The sequence below is a fragment of the Lathyrus oleraceus genome, chromosome 1, assembly GCF_024323335.1.
Source record: "Lathyrus oleraceus cultivar Zhongwan6 chromosome 1, CAAS_Psat_ZW6_1.0, whole genome shotgun sequence".
In the NCBI taxonomy this organism is placed as follows: domain Eukaryota; kingdom Viridiplantae; phylum Streptophyta; class Magnoliopsida; order Fabales; family Fabaceae; genus Lathyrus; species Lathyrus oleraceus.
In genome coordinates, this window is record NC_066579.1 from 229,338,071 (window position 1) to 229,356,926 (window position 18,856).

The following is an 18,856-nucleotide window of genomic DNA, read 5'->3' on the forward strand; positions in this document are numbered from 1 at the left end:
AAGACTGCTAGCTATTGGAATGCTTGCTTGGATATTATGGCTATATTTATTTTATGCCTTGATCTTCACATGATGCTTGGATATTTCTCATTTCTTATTGCTTATTGCTTGTCAACGTCCAAAGGAAAATGGATTTCTATATGACATTCTTGTCTGTTGGATTGCATCCCATTGGTCAGATCTTTTCAACTCTTAACTTTTATTTTTTTGCTTAGGATAGTGTCATACCCCAAAATTTGCCCGTTAACCGTGCAAGACATTTTTCAAGACACTCCAACTCATTTTTTCAAGACATTGATATTAAAGGAACAAAGGCCCAGCACACAGGTGGCCAAATCCAAAAAATGACTTAAAATGGCTTGCTCACTAGGCGAGCAAAATCCTTCGCCTAGCGAACTTGCGAGTACCAGAAATTTTGGGCTTCATTCTGAGCCCATCAGGTCAAAAAAAAACTATTATAAATACCAAGACCTCATTCAGAAAAGGGGACAGAGGGAGAGGAAGGAAAACCCTAGCAAGCAAACCCTAACAGAGGCAATCAGAGCAAACCCTGGAGGCTAACCAAGAGAATTCAGAGCAACCTTAAGGGAAACCCTGAAGGAAACTCATCTGCACAAAGGTTACCTCAGCCCAACTCAATCCGGCATCAACCCTAAGAGCGTTCTGCCAATTCAAGGTTGCAACTCAATTGCAAAAAGGTTTGCATTACTATTACCGCTTTATGTTCCTAATTCACATGTGATATCATAATTGAATTCATAAATATATTTGAGGTTTTGCATGTGGACTTAAGTATGCCTGGATATCTTGAATGTTTCACCATGTAATTGCTGTAATGGATGTCATAGGGTTTGGAGCTTGCTGAAACCGTACTGCTGTTAAATTCAAAACCCGCAGTCGTTCGCTAGCACATCGCTAAGCGAACATGTAGCGAGTGCTCGCTAAGCCTTCGCTAGGCGAGGCAGTAGCGAACATGACAGTCGCTGTTTTTCGTTCTGTTTTGATCTTTGCTCATCTGACCTGTTTTATTATAACCATGCTTGGTTTACCTGATACTATTACTGCTTTGGTGCAACTCTTGATTGCACCCCATTTGGTGTTCTGACCTGTTTGCGGAATTTTGTAAGGGCTCACATACTCCCGAAGAAGGTAGCTTGCTAGGTATTCCACTTTATTTGTGGGATACCCTTATGGAGATTCATCCTAATTACCTAATTGATTACAAATGTTTTGGAGATTCATCCTAATTACCTAATTGATTACAAATGTTTTGGAGATTCATCCTAATTACCTAATTGATTATAAAATATTGCCTTTGAATATGTAATCTTGGACCTCTCTTTGTTGCCTTACGGTATTACGGTATTACGGTATTACGGTCATGTCCCGCGAATATGGGGATACACTTAGCAAAGATCCTTCGATTAAATCATCAGGTCCCTATAAGATAAATCATAGTCCCTCGGATGTTGCCTGCGAATATATGATTTTGTCCCTCGATGACCCTTCGTTGTAGCCTACGGTTAAATGATGATTGTCCCTTCGAATGCTAAGATATCCTTGCAAATGTTGCCTTCAATGACCAATCGATGACCCTACGATGTCCCTTTACATCCAAAGGATAAAACTACTTACTTCTCAATAGTAAGGACAGTTTTACCCTCATAAGGATAGGAAATGCCCATAAAGACCTTGGGTAGGTATAACTCTTAAATGCTGAATCACAACTCAAAATACTTTTCACACCTCACACTTTGCAAAACATCTACTAGAAAATCACCACTTGGTATACATTCGTGCTAGAATCATTGCCAAGTTATATTTTTCTAAACAGTTTTCTAAACAGCTTTCAAAATTAAACGAGATAAACACTTTGTATACATTCGTACAAGAATCATTACAAAGTTAAACTCTCTTTCCAAAACATTTTCTAAGCAATTCACAAACACTTTTTCAGACAAGAAAAACATAAGTGATTCAGCAGTTAAGAGCCCATGGATAACCATGGATACAAAGGGTGCTAACACCTTCCCTTTGTATAATATACCTCCCGAACCCAAAATCTAATCTAGGTCTTTCCTATTCTTTTCCGCCTTTCCTTATTGGATAAAAGAAAAGTCGGTGGCGACTCTTGCTATCCGCGACATTGCGATTCAAAACAAAACACAAAAGTCCAGTTCACCGTATGACAGATAGCCTCTTCATCTCCTCCCACTTCTTTAATTTCAAAATATCTCCGTCTTTTCAAAAACATTCTTTTCTTGTGATTTCAAACTTAGACATGTTTTAATGATTAGAAACTTTGACCTTATGCCATTGAATTTTTAAACTTCTTTTTCTTAAATCAAACTTCTAAATAAACTTAATCATATTGACTTTAATTTCAAAAAGATAAAAAGAACTAATAACCCCATTCAAATGTTTGGCCTTTTTGTGACCTTTCACTTAAACTTTTGTTAAAATCAATTCATCAACTTTCTTTGAAATTTTTACCACTAACTATGGGGTTTTGATCCTCATTTTTATGTTGGTACGTAGGCATAACACCGGAGGTCTTGTCAAACACAAAAATATAATTAATGAATTCTTTTCTCATCCCCTTATTCCATATTTTTACCAAACATCATTTATGCCAGAAACATATGCACAGAAAAGGGCTCCCTAGGAGTACCTATGACACTTTGGGTGCTAACATCTTCCCTCTGTGTAACCAACCCCATTACCTGTTTTATCTCTGGCATTTTATTAGTTTTGATTTGAAAACTTCTTATCTTTGGGTTTAGTTCGTACTCTTCCCTTTTCCTTTGGAAACAATAAAAGCACGATGGCGACTCTGGTGTTACTGACGTCAAGTTTATCCATAGCGTGATGGTCACGAATTTACCGCTACAACTACCAATTGCTTTCCACACACATTCTAAATTCTTATAAAAATAACAATACCATGGTGCATGCTTGCATGGGCATGCACAAGGCCCATGAAATGATACAAATAGGTCCAAATTCAAATCCAAATGATGCTGAAACAATAACATGGAACCATGCAACATTGATTTGAAATTTGGTCATGAAATCTTTCAAATGGGGCCATGCATTACACCCATGTGCAAGTCACTCAAATATGCTCCAAATGCCATGACCATGGACTCTTTGGAAAGGTAACATGAAGGGGGAAACTTTGTTGTTGAAATGCTTTCCACTTGGAGCTTGGATCATGATGAATATTGAGGTGGAAGTTGGATAAATCAAACATAGTTGAAAATTTTCTAACTTAAAAGTCAAATGACCACTTTTTCCACCTTGAATAACTTTTGCTATGAGCTTCAAATGAAAATGTTTCCTTCTTCAAAGTTGTATCTCTTCCATTCTTATTCAATTTGGTCACAAATTTGACATCATTTGAATCTTGCATGATAGAGGTATGGATTTTAGAAGTTGAGGAAAATTGCTTATTCAATGATGATGGCCCAAAATGATCTATAATGCTTCCTCTTGGTACATGCCCTTGCAAGTAGAATTTGACATTTCTCAAAGAATGAAAGTTGGAGAAGACATATTAAAATTAATCATGAAACTTATATGGCCTCTATATCATAAAAATTGAGCAATTTATGATTCTTGGAAGTTGACCTTCCAACTAGGGTATAGACAAAATGACCTATAATCGTTCACCATAAAAAATGACTTTCCAAGAAAAATTAGCTCTTAATGTCAACATGAAAGTTGTTTGGAATGTCATAAAGAGTAACGTTTCTCTTGAAATTATTTTCATATGACAAAAATTATAGGAGATAGGGTCTAGGGAACCCCAGATTTGACTAGTTGACTTTCTCTGGTCAACCTTTTTAAACAAACTTGCAACTTGAAGTTATTTTAATCTTTGGGGCTCATGGAGGATCATATATACTTGAGATGATGTATAATGAAGTATCCCTTGAAATATTTTGACCAATTGTTGAAGAAACTTACTGAGGAAGTCATACAAGATACCTAGATGAATTAGGGTTTTCAAGGAAAACAAGCTTCAAGTCTCTTGATAAATTCTTGATAAAATTGACAAATAAAGAACATAGGGATCCACATATGATGCTTTGAACCATGGTGAACCTTTTTTTGATTGATCTCTTGCATTGAGGGTCTCAAACCCTATATGTGAGCTTGATGATGCATAAATGGACACACGCACACACACTACCTACAAAAGAAACAAATATATACTAGACATATTTTTGGCATTTTGGTTGGTATAAAAATAAAACAAAGTATGATACAATCAAATGTGCTTGGTGATCTCTTCTAATGCAAACCCAATGAAGGAGGGGTAAGGAGGATACCAAGGTGTGGTCCCAAAGCCAATGCAAATGATGATATGGCATGAGGGATCTTAGGGACAAAATTTGGGTCTTACAACTGCCCCTATTTAAGGACAATCTAGTTGAGGATGTGAAGGTTACAATCTTCGTATCAACTCAGTAGAGTGGACTTAAATAACAACATCAAGAAACACATTTTGGTCCCTAAGAGACCTCATGATGCATATGATATGAATGCAAAAATACTCTTTGTGGGAAATATGTTTCCACAAAGGAAAAGAATTCAGAGAGACTGAAAGTCCGCAGGAGCACAATGCATTCCTTAAGGAAAACTCATTGGAAGATAGAGACTCTAGGGATGAAAGTTGTGCGTAGGCCAGGCTACGACTTGAAAGCTGTTGGAGACGCGAGGGGATTTTCCATGAAAATAAATCAATGAAAAGACTCGGACTAGGGAGAAAGAAATCTTTCAGGGGCCGAGTAGATCAGAACAAAGCATAAATACTCAAACCAAAAGGAAATTTGATTTCACAAAGAAATACGAACCCAAACTCAATTGGGAAAGAAAAACTTCAACACATGAGTAATAAAGATATATTATCTACCACCGGTTACTGGGTAAGAAGATAATATACTCAGACAGAGGGGCATCCGTTACCGGTCAGGGTAAACATGTCAAGGATGACTCACTGAGGAAAGTAAGGAATATTCATTGTCGGTTACTGGGTAAAAATAACCTACTGGGGAAAAAGAAACCAAATAGGATTTACAAATACCTTTTTACTGGGTAGAAAACCAACGAGAGAGTATCCGTCATTGGTTAAAGTGAACATATCAAGGATAAACTCAAAGGGAAGAATATTCGTCATAGGTTAAGATGAACATATCAAGGATAGACTGTTGGGAGAAATAGGATTTGCAACTACCGGTTACTGGGTAGAATACCAAAGAGAGAGTATCTGTCACCAGTTAAGATGAACATATCAAGGGTAAACTCAAAAGGGAGAATGAGATTTATATCTACCATTTACTAGGCAAAATACTGCAAATAAGAATTACAACTATCGATTACTGGGTAGAGTACCAAAGAAAGAGAGAATTTGTCACCGGTTAAAGTGAACATATCAAGATAAACTCTTTGGAGAAAGAAAGAATTCCAACTACGTTTTTACTGGATAGAATACCAAACAGGAAGAATATCCTTCACCGGTTAAGATGAACATATCAAGGATAGACATGTTAGGGAGACGAAAAATGACTCCGCTGGAGAAAATCGAAGAAGTAAATTACCTTTTACCGATTATGTTGGTGTAAGCCCTAGAGGCCAATACTTTTGATACTTGTATCGAATTATTTATTAATAATAAAAGGCTTTTTCTTTATTATGTTTGTTTAATAAAGTCCCAAGAATAGCTAGTCCGTTTAATGTATCAAGTGTGACTTAATCATGAGATCACATTAAACATAAAGACACTATTCTTAAACTATTCGTAGTCGAGCTTTATTGTGAAGTGGGATAACATTAAAGCATTAAGACTATTATGTATATAGACTGATGATCACATCTCATGGATCATGGATAAGGAGTTATCAAGTCTTAAACATAGGTATGAATATTAAGAGTAATATTTATACTGGATTGACCTGTTATGAGAATACTATATAGAATGTTATGCAAAGTGTCATAAGTTATTCTCATGGTGATAATGGTGTATACCACCCTTCGACCTGAAACCACTATGGACCCTAGATATAGAGTCGAGTGCCTTATTGTTGATCAAACATTGTCCGTAACTGGATGATCATAAAGACAGTTGATGGGTACTCCACGAAGCATGCTAAGGGACATGAGTGACCTAGATGGAATTTGCCCATCCTGCATAACAGGATAAATGTCTATGGGCCCAATATTGAACTGGACAAGGATGACACAGTTTATGCCTTGTGTTCAATATAGACATAAGGGCAAAAGGGTAATTGTACACATAAGTATTATCACAAAAGAATTTGTCAGATAACATGACATTTTCGTATCTTGGGTAGCAGTGATGTGTTGCTAGATACCGCCCACTGTTTATTATGTTAAATACGTGATTTAATATAATTACCAATGTCGCGAAAGCCTACAGGGTCACACACAAAAGGATGGATTTATGAGAGATAGAGTAACTAAGGAATACCGTAATGTACGGTGTCCTTAAGTGAATTGTAGAACATCATAAGGTACGGTGTACTTAAGCAGAATACGAAATATGGTAAGGTACCACGCACTTAAGTGATTTTGGCATATTATAAGATATGAGCCACATACACTTGAGTGGGCTTTTTAGCTTGCACCCCACACAAGTGATTCTATAAATAGAACCCTTGTGTAGAAGCATTTGAGCAGTTGCAATTTCGTTTCTCTCTCTCTCTCTCTCTCTCTCTCTCTCTCTCTCTCTCTCTATCTATCTATCTATCTATCTATCTATCTATCTATCTATCTATCTATCTATCTATCTATCTATCTCTCTCTCTCTTTCTCTCTCTCTCTCGCTCGCTCAAAGCCTTCATTCGTAGCAGCTAGCACTGAGATTGAAGGAATCCGTTCGTGTGGGCTGAGTAGAGGCGTTGTCATCGTTCAACGTTCGTGATCGCTCCGTAGATCTGCATCAAAGGTTACAATCTCCACAAGAGGTAACGATTCTATCACTGATCATTCCCATTCGGAAGGATCACTAAAGGAGAAATTTTAAATTCCGCTGCGTTTTGGATCGCTTTTCTCCTTCAGATTACTGGGTAAATTAACACATGTAAAGTACTCAACAATCAAGAAGGATATTACCGTTTGTTAGGTAATAAACTCTTGGGGCCAAAAGATCTATCTAGGTCCGAATTAGAAAGAAATGGTCAAACAAGACTCAACCCAATGAGGATATAACTCAAGGGGAATGATTCTATCCAGATAATGAATAAGGGAAGAGACTGAAATAACAATCATCCACAAGGCAATAACTCAGTGGGGAAGGAGAAAGGATAAACTTTTTCTGCTTAAGGGGTTGACACTCTACATTTGAAGGAGGGTAGACACACCAAATCTGCATGGGGAAATGATATCACCAAAGCAGGAGATCAGAAGAAAGGTCAATGTGATAACAATGCATACTGAAATATTATATGTTATGTTTTATGCATGCATATGCACAAATGTGTATATGATTATGCTGACAAACGAGCACAAATGATACAATCAACGATCTGAATCATCACAACTAGATACTCGGCTAATCTCGACAAGATGGGAACACCAACTGGAGAACCTTCTAGGGATGAAAATGAATCATCAAGGATATAAAATCCTAACTGGAAGATGAATTCAACTCTAGCTGGGGAAGGGCATGTAGAACATGCATCCATCCCAGCACTACTGAAAACTCGGCGCTCTGAGGAGACGATAAATATATATATTCGTAGTAGTTGTAGCGGTAAATTCATGACCATCAAGCTATGGGTAAACTTGACGTCAGTAAAACCAGAGTCGCCATCGCGCTTTTATTGTTTCCAAAGGAAAAGAGGTAAAAGTACGAACAAAACCCAAAGATAAGAAGTTTTCCAATTAAAACTAATAAAGTGCCAGAGATTATAGGTAAGGGGGTTAGTTACACAGAGGGAAGGTGTTAGCACCCAAAGTGTCCTAGGTACTCCAAGGAAGCCCTTTTTATGTGCATATGTTTTTGGGTATAAATGATGTTTGATAAAATATAGAGTGTGGGGATGAGAAAAGCATTCACTTATTATATTTTTGTGTTTGACAATACCTTTGGTCTTATACCTACGTACCAACATAAAAATGAGGGATAAAAACCCCGTGGTTCATGGTAAAAATTTCAAAGGAGTTAGTGAATTGATTTTAGCAAAAGTTTAACCAGAAAAAGGCACAAAAGGCCAAAGATTTGAATAGAGTTGTTAGTTCTTTTTGTCTTTTGAAATTTAAGTCAATATGGTTAAGTTTATTTACAAGTTTGATTTAAGAAAAAGTTTGAAAATTCAATGGCATAAGGCCAAAGTTTCTAATCATTAAAACATGTCTAAGTTTGAAATCACAAGCAAAGATTTTTTTTGAAAAGAGGGAGAGATTTTGAAATTTAAGAAGTGGGAGGAGATAAAGATACCACCCTAGGAAAAAATTAAAAGTTAAGAGTTGAAAAGATCTGATCAATGGGATGCAATACAACAGACAAAAATGTCATATAGAAACCCATTTTCCTTTGGACTTTGACAAGCAGTAAGCAATAAGCAATGAGAAATATCCAAGCATCATATGAAGACCAAGGCATCAAATAAAGATATCCATAATATCCAAGCAAGCATTCTAATAGTTAGTAGTGTTTAATGTCTTCAAATGTAGCAGGTGAAATATTCCTTGATCAACTCCGAACAAAACCTCATACATAGACAATAATGACAAAATAACAATTAAGCACAAAGATAAAGTAGCAGATGAATCAAGGGCAGTCAAGGTCTTGCATCAGATGAAAGCACAAACAGAGATAGCTCAGTCTTGAATGTTGGCAATGGCCAAGTACTTTAGCATAGGGAATGTTGCCTAGGTCTAAGTCCAAAAGTTCAGATCAAGTCAAACAGTCCACCAAGATGCTTTTTAGGGTTTTTTGTTGTTATTAGGTGTTTTAAGGTCCTAAGACCACAGACAAAATCAAAACAAAGAAAACCAAATATATACAACCACAAGATATGGCTCAAACGAGCTAAGTGAAAAGGACTTGAAACATAAATAAGTTGCATGAAATGTAAATGACAATGAATGATAAAGATACTGAAATTTAAATTGCATAATGTCATACCCTGAAATTCGCCCCACCCTTCACATAATCATATAGGTCACTAATACAAACATTTGCATATCATCTTCATCCATGAATTTCATAAAAATAAGCATAATACAACTAGAGGCGAAACGTGACTTGAATTCATGTGTTTCTTGGTGCATTGATGCATTTGGTCAGTCATTTCATTCAACCATGGTTTAATACAATTTACAAGTCTTGTGATCATTTCATTCAACCATGGTTTAATACAATTTACAAGTCTTGTGATCATTTGGGGTCATTATTTCACTGCATGTCGTTATCCGATTCATCTTTTCATCATTGTATCATAACACTTTTCCATTGATCTCAGTTTCAAACGGATTATTGATTTCAAGTTAAGTCGAATGGATTTTTGTTCGAGTTAATGTTGGTTCAAATTGATGTTTGGAAGTTCGATTGAATTTTTAGAATTTTAATCGTTGTAGAATTTTATTTCTTTTTCTAATGGGCCATTTTTGTTTAATTAGAATTAAGCTCATTAACCATTTTCCAATTTAATCCATTTTCTAAACTTCATCCAATATCCATATTTGTCCATATTTCATTTTAAATCCATTTTCAAAAAAATCAATTAGCCATATCCAAATCCATTTTAAATTAATTATCCATTTATCATTACCAAATAAAGCATAACCAATTTAGTCCATTTTAAATCCATAACCATTTTTTATTGAGTCATCATTTTCCATTAAACAATAATAACCATTTTTTATTGAGTCATCATTTTCCATTAAACAATAATAACTTACAATTCTCCAACAAGCTTCAAAAGCTGCAGTGGAAATGCAAATGGAAACGACTCCAAGAGAAGCTAAACGGCAACAAGCCATAGTTAAACAAGCGCAACTTCCAATAATGAGCTGCATAAGCCAATATGCTACCACATGGAAAAGCTGCTAACAAAGCCAGTACAAGCGTGAACTACACCAAGCCACGTGAAAAGAAGCTAAGCCAATAAGCTACCACATGAAAAAGCCACCACAACAAGCTAGCAAAAAGGCTTCAAACAAGGAAAGTACATGTGAACGAACGTATACCCAGGCAACTGCAACAACAATGCCAAAAAGTAGTACGTGAGCTGCTGCACCAAGTCGTGCTTCGACAACAACAACTTCCAAAACTCCACAACCGCTACACAAGCTAAAAGCCAAGTACAAAACAACAGCTCTCAAAGTTGCGAACCAAAGTGGAAAACGGCAAATGGGAAATGGATCTGAATGAACGACAACAACTACGGCATCAAAGCGCACCAAAACGGCAACGAGCCACACCTGCAAAACTCAATTCAAACGCATCTGCTAAAGCGCCAAAACAGAAATGAAAAACAAAACGAATTGCATTATAAAGAAATGCGAGCTGCCTCAAAACGGCACAGGAAAAGCAAAACACAGAAGGAGAATGAAGCGAAATCTAAACACAATTGAAAGGATTTACCAATTCATTCCAAGAAATTCTATAAATACAGGATTGTAGAGCGTAGCTTGGGTTCGCTCGAGAATTCTTTCTTTCCTAGAAGTTTTCCTTCGCTTCCACCATAATAAACTTTTCCTCCCATCGTCATCGGCGAATCTTCAACCTCTTCAACTCACCGCACCGCAACCGTTCTACAAATCGAACCATGAATCACACATAATCACGAACCGTAACGGAAGGAGGGAAGCAGATCGATTGGCGGAAGAAGAGAATCACCTGAGTTCGAATTCGGCATCGCCGACGAATCCTCCGCCTTCGCCATTGCCGGTAGGCTCTCATTTCTCTTCGCATTGATTGATTCGTGTGAGGTGGTGTAACGCTCGTAATTATATCTCTTGTTGTTTCCATTCTACATTCGGTGCATTCCGTCTAAGAGCCATTGTGCGGTAACATCAATTCATTTAGGTGAGAGGTTGTGTTTCGGTTAGGTGAGCAGAGACAGAGAGTGGCGCGAAGGCTGGAATCGCCGCCGCCAGTGACGAAATCTGGCGCGGCTAGATTCGCCGTCGCAACTTGATCTTCACCTCGTGAAGATGCTGGACGCGGAGGTTAGGATGAAATGCCGCCGGTGCCAAAATCCAGTGCGGTCGTCGCGACCTGGTTTGTTCTTCAGTTTGCTGAAACGCGAAGTGAAGAGGTAGGAGGTGAGGACTGTTCGTTTTGGTGTTTCTACCATGGGCCTCTAATTAAGGCCCAAGCTTAGTTTTCTCCTTGCCATACCTCCCCTCATAACCTATGCACCTCCTGCTATTGGGCTTAAGAATTGATTCCAAGGCCCATCCTGATATTTTTGTTTGGTTTTTTAGTTTTATTGACAATTCTGTTTAGGTTTAATTGATGATTTTGTTAGAATTTTAATTGATATTGATTTTGTTTTTAATCTTAGAATCATAATTTTGATATGGAATTGTTTTTACTATTAGAGTTTGAATTTTGATATTGATTTTGTTTTGCTATTAGAATTTAATTTGATTCTTGTGATTTTATTAATTGTTTTACTTTAGACATTTATTTTATTTGGTTATTAGTTTAGAATTGATATTTTAATAGTTTGATTTTGTTAGATTTTTATATTGATATTAATTCTCTTATAATTTCTCATTTGATTTTGATTGGTCCTAATTTCTAAATCGCATCTAACTTCTAATTCTTGCACCTAACTCCTAACCTTTAATTTTTGTCATTTATTTTATGTTGATTTAATTTGTTTTGTACATACTATATTACATCATATTGTACATTCTCCATCTTCATCTTAAAATGAACATAAAAATGGATTAGACTTAAAAAATGCAAAAATCAAGATAATTCCTTAGCATGTAATGGACGTTGGAATGTACTTATAGATTATTGTTAGGACCTTTGCAAAAGACCTTGGACAATTATTCAACCCTAACATGGAAGGAGCATTCAAGAATTCAAGACTTGTAATCTTTTATGTGCTTTCTAGTTTAGGACACAATTGCACACACACAACTTTCTCTTGGGCTACCTAACAATAAAACCTTTTATTTCCTACACTCCCTTGTACATTACATGTACCCCCTCCCCTTTCCGATGTATGCTTTTACTCGTTTTCTTTTATTGCATGATAGCTACTCCTTAGGCATTAAGAACGCTTACCATCTCGCAACCAATAATCAAACCCTTGATCCAACGTCAAGTGGTCCCTTTTTCAAATCAAATTCAATAAGCAAACCCTTGACCCAACGTCAAGCGGTCTTTTCCAAATCAAATTCAAAAACACAATAAATGGCGATTAGGATCGTACGTCATGAGCCTTAAGAGGTAAAGGGGGGATGATACTGGAACTTTCCTACACTCTTTCTGAATGCTTTGAACACAATACGTTTGGCTTGGTAGTTCGAGGTGTTCACCTTTATCCATAGTCTTTAGTGCAATCCGAAATAAATAACACTTTCTCAAAAAATAAAAATAATCCAACGCATTCAAACCTTTTATTTGAGCCTTAGGGCTATCCAATCAAAAACCATTCTTCAAGGTAATAAAATCAACAAAACAAACAAACATTTTTAAACCCACGAACTACGAGGCTCTGATTTCTCACTTTAATAAGTGGGCATACGTAGGCACGAGGACCCAATCCTTGGCGAGCACACTAATTTAAAATCTACCTCCACTCCGCAAAACCTTTGGCAAGAAAACATTTGATAAACAACACACATTTAAGCGCAAATATCCTAGATGGTTCCCATGGAGTACCATGGATGTAAGGGGTGCTAATACCTTCCCCTTGCATAACCGACTTCCGAACCTATTTGTGGTTGCAATGACCATTCTTTGGGGTTTTCTCGATATTTTCCCATTCCTTTGGGATAAATAAAAACCGATGGCGACTTTGTATTTTCGCATAGCTACAGTTGGCGACTCTGCTGGGGACACCTCCCTAAGCAAGTCAAGCCTAATCTAGGTTGCTTTCTCGCATGTGTTGATGCTTATCCTTTTGATTGTTTTCCTTATTTATTGCCCTTTGCTTTAAATCCCTTTGGATATGTATTGTATAGTTCCTTGGTTCTACGATATTGGTGGGTGGAACTTTGATTGCAAGAAACCTTGTGGGAAAGATTCTCTACCCGAGTATAGAGTGCAAACTTGAGATATGAGAGGTTGAGTAGTATGGGCCACTGAGAAGCTTTTCTCGTAAGGGTCGATGCGAGAACCTCGCTTAGAATAGATTCTTTTGGAGACGTTGATGACCGTCAAGCTTTTGACGTAAGCGATCAATGTTTTCATTAGGATCCATGACTCTAAGGACCTTTGTAGAACATTGAACCTCCGGCCAATTAAGATTGATGGTCACGTAGTACGGGTCCCCGAGAAGATTTTCTCGCGTGGGTCGGTACAAAGATCTCACTCAAAGTAGATTTTCTTGATGGAGTTGTCGATCGGCAAACATTTGTCGTAAGCGGCAAATAGTCAAGGAGGTACATGACTTTGAGACCCTTGTCTAGAACCCGATGTTGATGATCGCGTACTGCGGGTCCTCGAGAAGCTTTTCTCGTGTGGGTCAGTACGAAGATCTCACCTAGAATAGACTCATTTGAGGGAGTTGACGACTGACAAGCTTTTTCCATAAGCGCCAAACAACCAAATGAATCGATAACTCTAGAGTCCCTATCTAGCCCTAGACTATGACCGGTGAGATCCCCATTATAGAAAGTAATCAGTGTTATCCTCCATCCGTATCTCGAACCTGAGATCATATGATCCTGCGTAATTATGTTCGACTCGTGAGAACCATGCTTGCGTATCATTCACTCACTCATGCATAAAAAAATCTTCAAATATAATATTCATGCATCATTTTGCATATCATCAGACAAAAGCCAGAAAAGTTACCATTTGGCCCTTCTGTCCAGAATCATCCACAGTCAAGCTGACTTCTCGACATTCATACTACACTCAAAGAAATCAGAGATTTCTCATGGATCAGTTGGAACAAAACCAAGCTGCTATGAGGGAGGATATGACCACTGTGAAGGCTCAGATGAGTCAGCTTGTTGAAGCCCTGCAAGCTTTGGCTAGGGGACAAGAGGAAATGTGTCAGGCTACTCTGAGAGCCGTTGCTGTAACACCCTTCTAAAGTACCCCAATAATTTAATTAAAATAATAAACATATAACAATTCAGAGTAATTATGCACTTCAAGGGTGTCACACAGAATATTCACACCATTCAACAATGTAAAGGTCATGCTCTTTTATTAATTTAAAACTTAAACAATTGCATAAAACACAGCGGATATAATTTCATCACTCATGTAAAACATTACATGGAAAATGGTTCTCAACCAACAATAAAACATTCAAAACAAGTTAAGACAACCCATCCCGATGTTACATCTATCAGAGCACGACCCACTACGGAGACTACACTAGACTCCGATAATTAGCTTCTACTCAACTCATTTCTCGTTACCTGAAAAATAATTGTAAGGGTGAGTTCCTCAATCAATATAATGAGTATTATAAAATATCATGTTATGTTAAGTGATTCAACACACTTCATCACTCTAATCAAAACACACATTCAGGAATAGCATATTAATTCAACATCATACCCAATATCAACACAACAATACCAACACAAATACACGTGTAATATTGGAATACATCCATTCATATTACACGCCATACATATAATATGCAATGAGACTCCATGCATGCGGTACCGACTATTTTGTGAACATATAGTTCAACCTCACCGTCCAATCCCGGCACGGCTACCAAGCTCACTAGTCCCACTCATTTGAGACATAGTGACTCACTCACTAATTCCTCACCATGGGAATTAGCTACCACCCCAAATGGGCCATGCTATGCACGCTAATCACCTAGCATGCAAACATCAACAATAATCAAAATGATTTACTCACTAATTCCTCACCATGGGAATTAGCTACCACCCCAAATGGGCCACAATATGCATGCTAATCACCTATCAATGCAACAACAACAACAACACAAGAATAGACGTATGCTCACACTCTAAGCCATAAAACAGTCTATTCGCAAATGCATACATTCACATCATCATGTATACCATCGCATATCATCAACAAAAGCATATCATATCATGCCACATAATTAATCATAGTATTAGCACACTCTACTAATACCTATACTATTCAAAACAACGGGAAATGATCCCTACAACATCATACCTCAGCTAAGTACATCACTCAGCCTAAACAACCAAAAACTGCACGACCACTGTTCAGGAAAATCACAAATCTGCCCATACGCGTATTGCCTATGCCCATACGCGTATTGCCCAAACCTGACCAAGTCCATACGCGTAATGCCCACGCCCATACGTGTATGCTACGCGTACCACATCCTCATACGCGTACCAACAGAGACGCTTTCACGCTCAAAACATCATCTCTTTCACTCATACGCGTATAGCATACACCATACGCGTACCACTCCAGGGATACGCGTATCACACGCGTATGGCGCGTACCAGCGCCAAAACCCCCATTTTCAAGCCATCCCATACGCGTATTGCCTAGTGCCTTACGCGTATGAACAGAATCCAGTTTTCCATATCTGCTATGGGTTTTCTCTGCTACGAGATCCTTCAGATCCAACCTCTCACAGTCCAATTTTTCATACACGTTCGTTCGTTTTATCAATTACAACTCAGATACATTCAACTTCTCAAATCGCTAACCTTACTACACCTAATTCCTACGAATTTCATCAATTATCATCCAATTTCGTTCATCAATATTCACAGTTTCATCACATATCATTTCAATCAGAGTCAAATTCAGAGGTTCATCACTACCCATTACATGCTATCCCATAAGACCCATCAAACGATGATAAACCCCCCTTACCTGAGTAAATCCGGCAGTCTCTGCGCTCCAAGCTTTCCCTTCCTTCAACCTTCGTTCTTTTGCTTTTTGCCCTTTCTGCCTCTTTTCCCTTTTCACGTGAAAAATAACTTTTTACCAAAAAATGGGATTTTTCTAACTTCCAACTTATATATTTTCCAAATTATATTATTATTCCAATAATAATAATAATTCAATAATCCCAAAATAATATTAATAATCCAATAATTTTCTAATTATTCAATTAAATTAATAAATAAAATATTAACTTAATTTAAACAATTATCTTAATTTCATCGGGGTGTTACAACTCTCCCCCACTAAAAGAGTTTTCGCCCTCGAAAACATACCTCAAGTGAACAACTCAGGATAAGACTCCTTCATCTGACTCTCAAGTTCCCAAGTCACATTGCCACCTGCTGGTCCTCCCCAAGCTACCTTCACCAAGGCGATCTCTTTACCCCGCAACTGCTTCAACTCTCGATCCTCGATCCTCATAGGTGATGTTTCAACAGTCAGGTTATCTCTCACCTGTACATCATCTATTTGGACTACATGCGACGGATCATGAATGTACCTCCTCAACTGAGACACATGAAAAACCTCATGCAAATTCGCAAGCGACGGCGGTAAAGCGATACGATAGGCTACCTCTCCTATCCTCTCCAAAATATGATAAGGACCAATAAAACGAGGTGTCAACTTCTTCGACTTCAAAGCTCGACCAACTCCAGTTATCGGAGTGACACGAAGAAACACATGATCTCCCTCTTGGAACTCAAGTGACTTCCTCCTCTTATCATGATAACTCTTCTGACGACTCTGAGCAATTCTCATCTTCTCCTGAATCATCTTAATCTTCTCTGTAGTTTGTTGAACAATCTCCGGTCCAACCACAGCACTCTCACCGGACTCATACCAACATAACGGTGTCCGACATCTCCTACCATACAAAGCTTCAAACGGTGCCATACCAATGCTCGAATGAAAACTATTGTTGTAGGTAAACTCAATCAAAGGCAAATAACAATCCCAAGCACCTCCCTTCTCCAAAACACAAGCTCTCAGAAGATCCTCTAATGACTGAATCGTCCTCTCCGTCTGGCCATCAGTCTGCGGATGATATGCAGAACTCAACCTCAGCTTAGTTCCCAAAGCCCTCTGCAAACCTTCCCAGAACTTCGATGTAAATCTAGGATCTCTGTCCGAAACAATACTAGACGGAATACCATGCAAACTTACAACCTTCTCAATATACAACTCGGCTAATCTTTCTAACGGATAATCCATTCTGATCGGAATGAAATGAGCCGACTTCGTCAATCTATCCACAATCACCCAAATAGCTTCAAAATTCCTACTTGTCCTCGGTAAACCCGAAACAAAATCCATACTGATACTATCCCACTTCCACTCTGGAATAGCCAACGGTTGCATTAGCCCAGACGGCTTCTGATGCTCAATCTTCGACTTCTGACAAGTCAAACAGGAATAAACAAAACTCGCAATTTCTCTTTTCATTCCCGGCCACCAAAATAGCTTTTTCAAATCATGATACATCTTTGTAGCTCCAGGATGAATACTCAAGCCACTACGATGTCCTTCCTCCAGAATATTCTTCTTAAGTTCGGTAACATCCGGAATACACACCCGATTACCAAATTTCAAGACACCATTCTCATCAACTCTGAATTCACCACCTTGACCTTGATTCACTAAAGTCAACTTATCAACCAAAAGCATATCGGATTTCTGACCCTCTCTGATCTCATCCAGAATACCACTTGTTAATTTCAACATTCCCAATTTAACACTATTGTGAGTACTCTCACACACCAAACTCAAGTCTCTAAACTGTTCAATTAAATCCAACTCTTTAACCATTAACATAGACATATGCAATGATTTCCGACTCAATGCATCAGCTACTACGTTTGCTTTACCCGGATGGTAATTCAAACCAAAGTCATAATCCTTCAGAAATTCTAACCATCTCCTCTGTCTCATATTCAGCTCTTTCTGATCAAACAAATACTTTAAACTTTTATGATCGCTGAAAACCTCAAATCTTGATCCGTACAAATAATGCCTCCACAACTTCAGAACAAAAACCACAGCTGCCAACTCTAAATCATGTGTCGGATAGTTCCTTTCATGAACTCTCAGTTGTCTCGAAGCATAAGCTATAACCTGCTTGTTCTGCATCAACACACCACCCAAGCCCAACAATGAAGCATCACAGTAAACCTCAAATGATTCCGACGGACTCGGTAATATCAGAATAGGAGCAGTAGTCAACCTTCTCTTTAACTCTTGGAAACCTTCTTCACATTTCGAATCCCAAACAAACGCTTGCCCCTTTCTAGTCAACATCGTCAACGGTAACGCCAACTTAGAAAATCCCTCAATGAACTTCCTATAATAACCAGCCAAACCAAGAAAACTTCGAATCTCAGCAACAGACTTCGGAGCTTTCCACTTAGATACCGCTTCTATCTTAGAAGGATCAACAGCAACACCACCTCTTGAAATCACATGACCAAGAAAACTAACCTCTTCTAACCAAAATTCACACTTAGACAGTTTAGCAAATAACTTCTTTTCTCGGAGAACTTCTAAAACCACTCTCAAATGCTCAACATGTTCTTCTTCAGATTTCGAATACACCAAAATGTCATCAATAAACACCACAACAAACTGATCTAGATACGGATGGAAAATCCTATTCATATACTCCATAAATACACCAGGCGCATTAGTCACACCAAAAGGCATCACAGAATACTCATAATGTCCATACCTTGTTCTGAAAGCAGTCTTCTGAATATCCTCAGTTTTCAC

The 18,856-nt window shown here is 37.9% G+C and overlaps 1 long non-coding RNA gene across 1 annotated transcript; it reads right to left on the bottom strand.

The window, feature by feature from the left end:
* Window positions 1-9,827: 9,827 nt before the first annotated feature.
* Window positions 9,828-11,373, bottom strand: LOC127128737 (uncharacterized). The gene is made up of 3 exons (XR_007806010.1): window positions 10,871-11,373; window positions 10,616-10,785; window positions 9,828-10,452 (listed from the first exon to the last, which is right to left on the bottom strand). It is a non-coding gene; the product is annotated as an uncharacterized LOC127128737 (long non-coding RNA).
* Window positions 11,374-18,856: the final 7,483 nt, after the last annotated feature.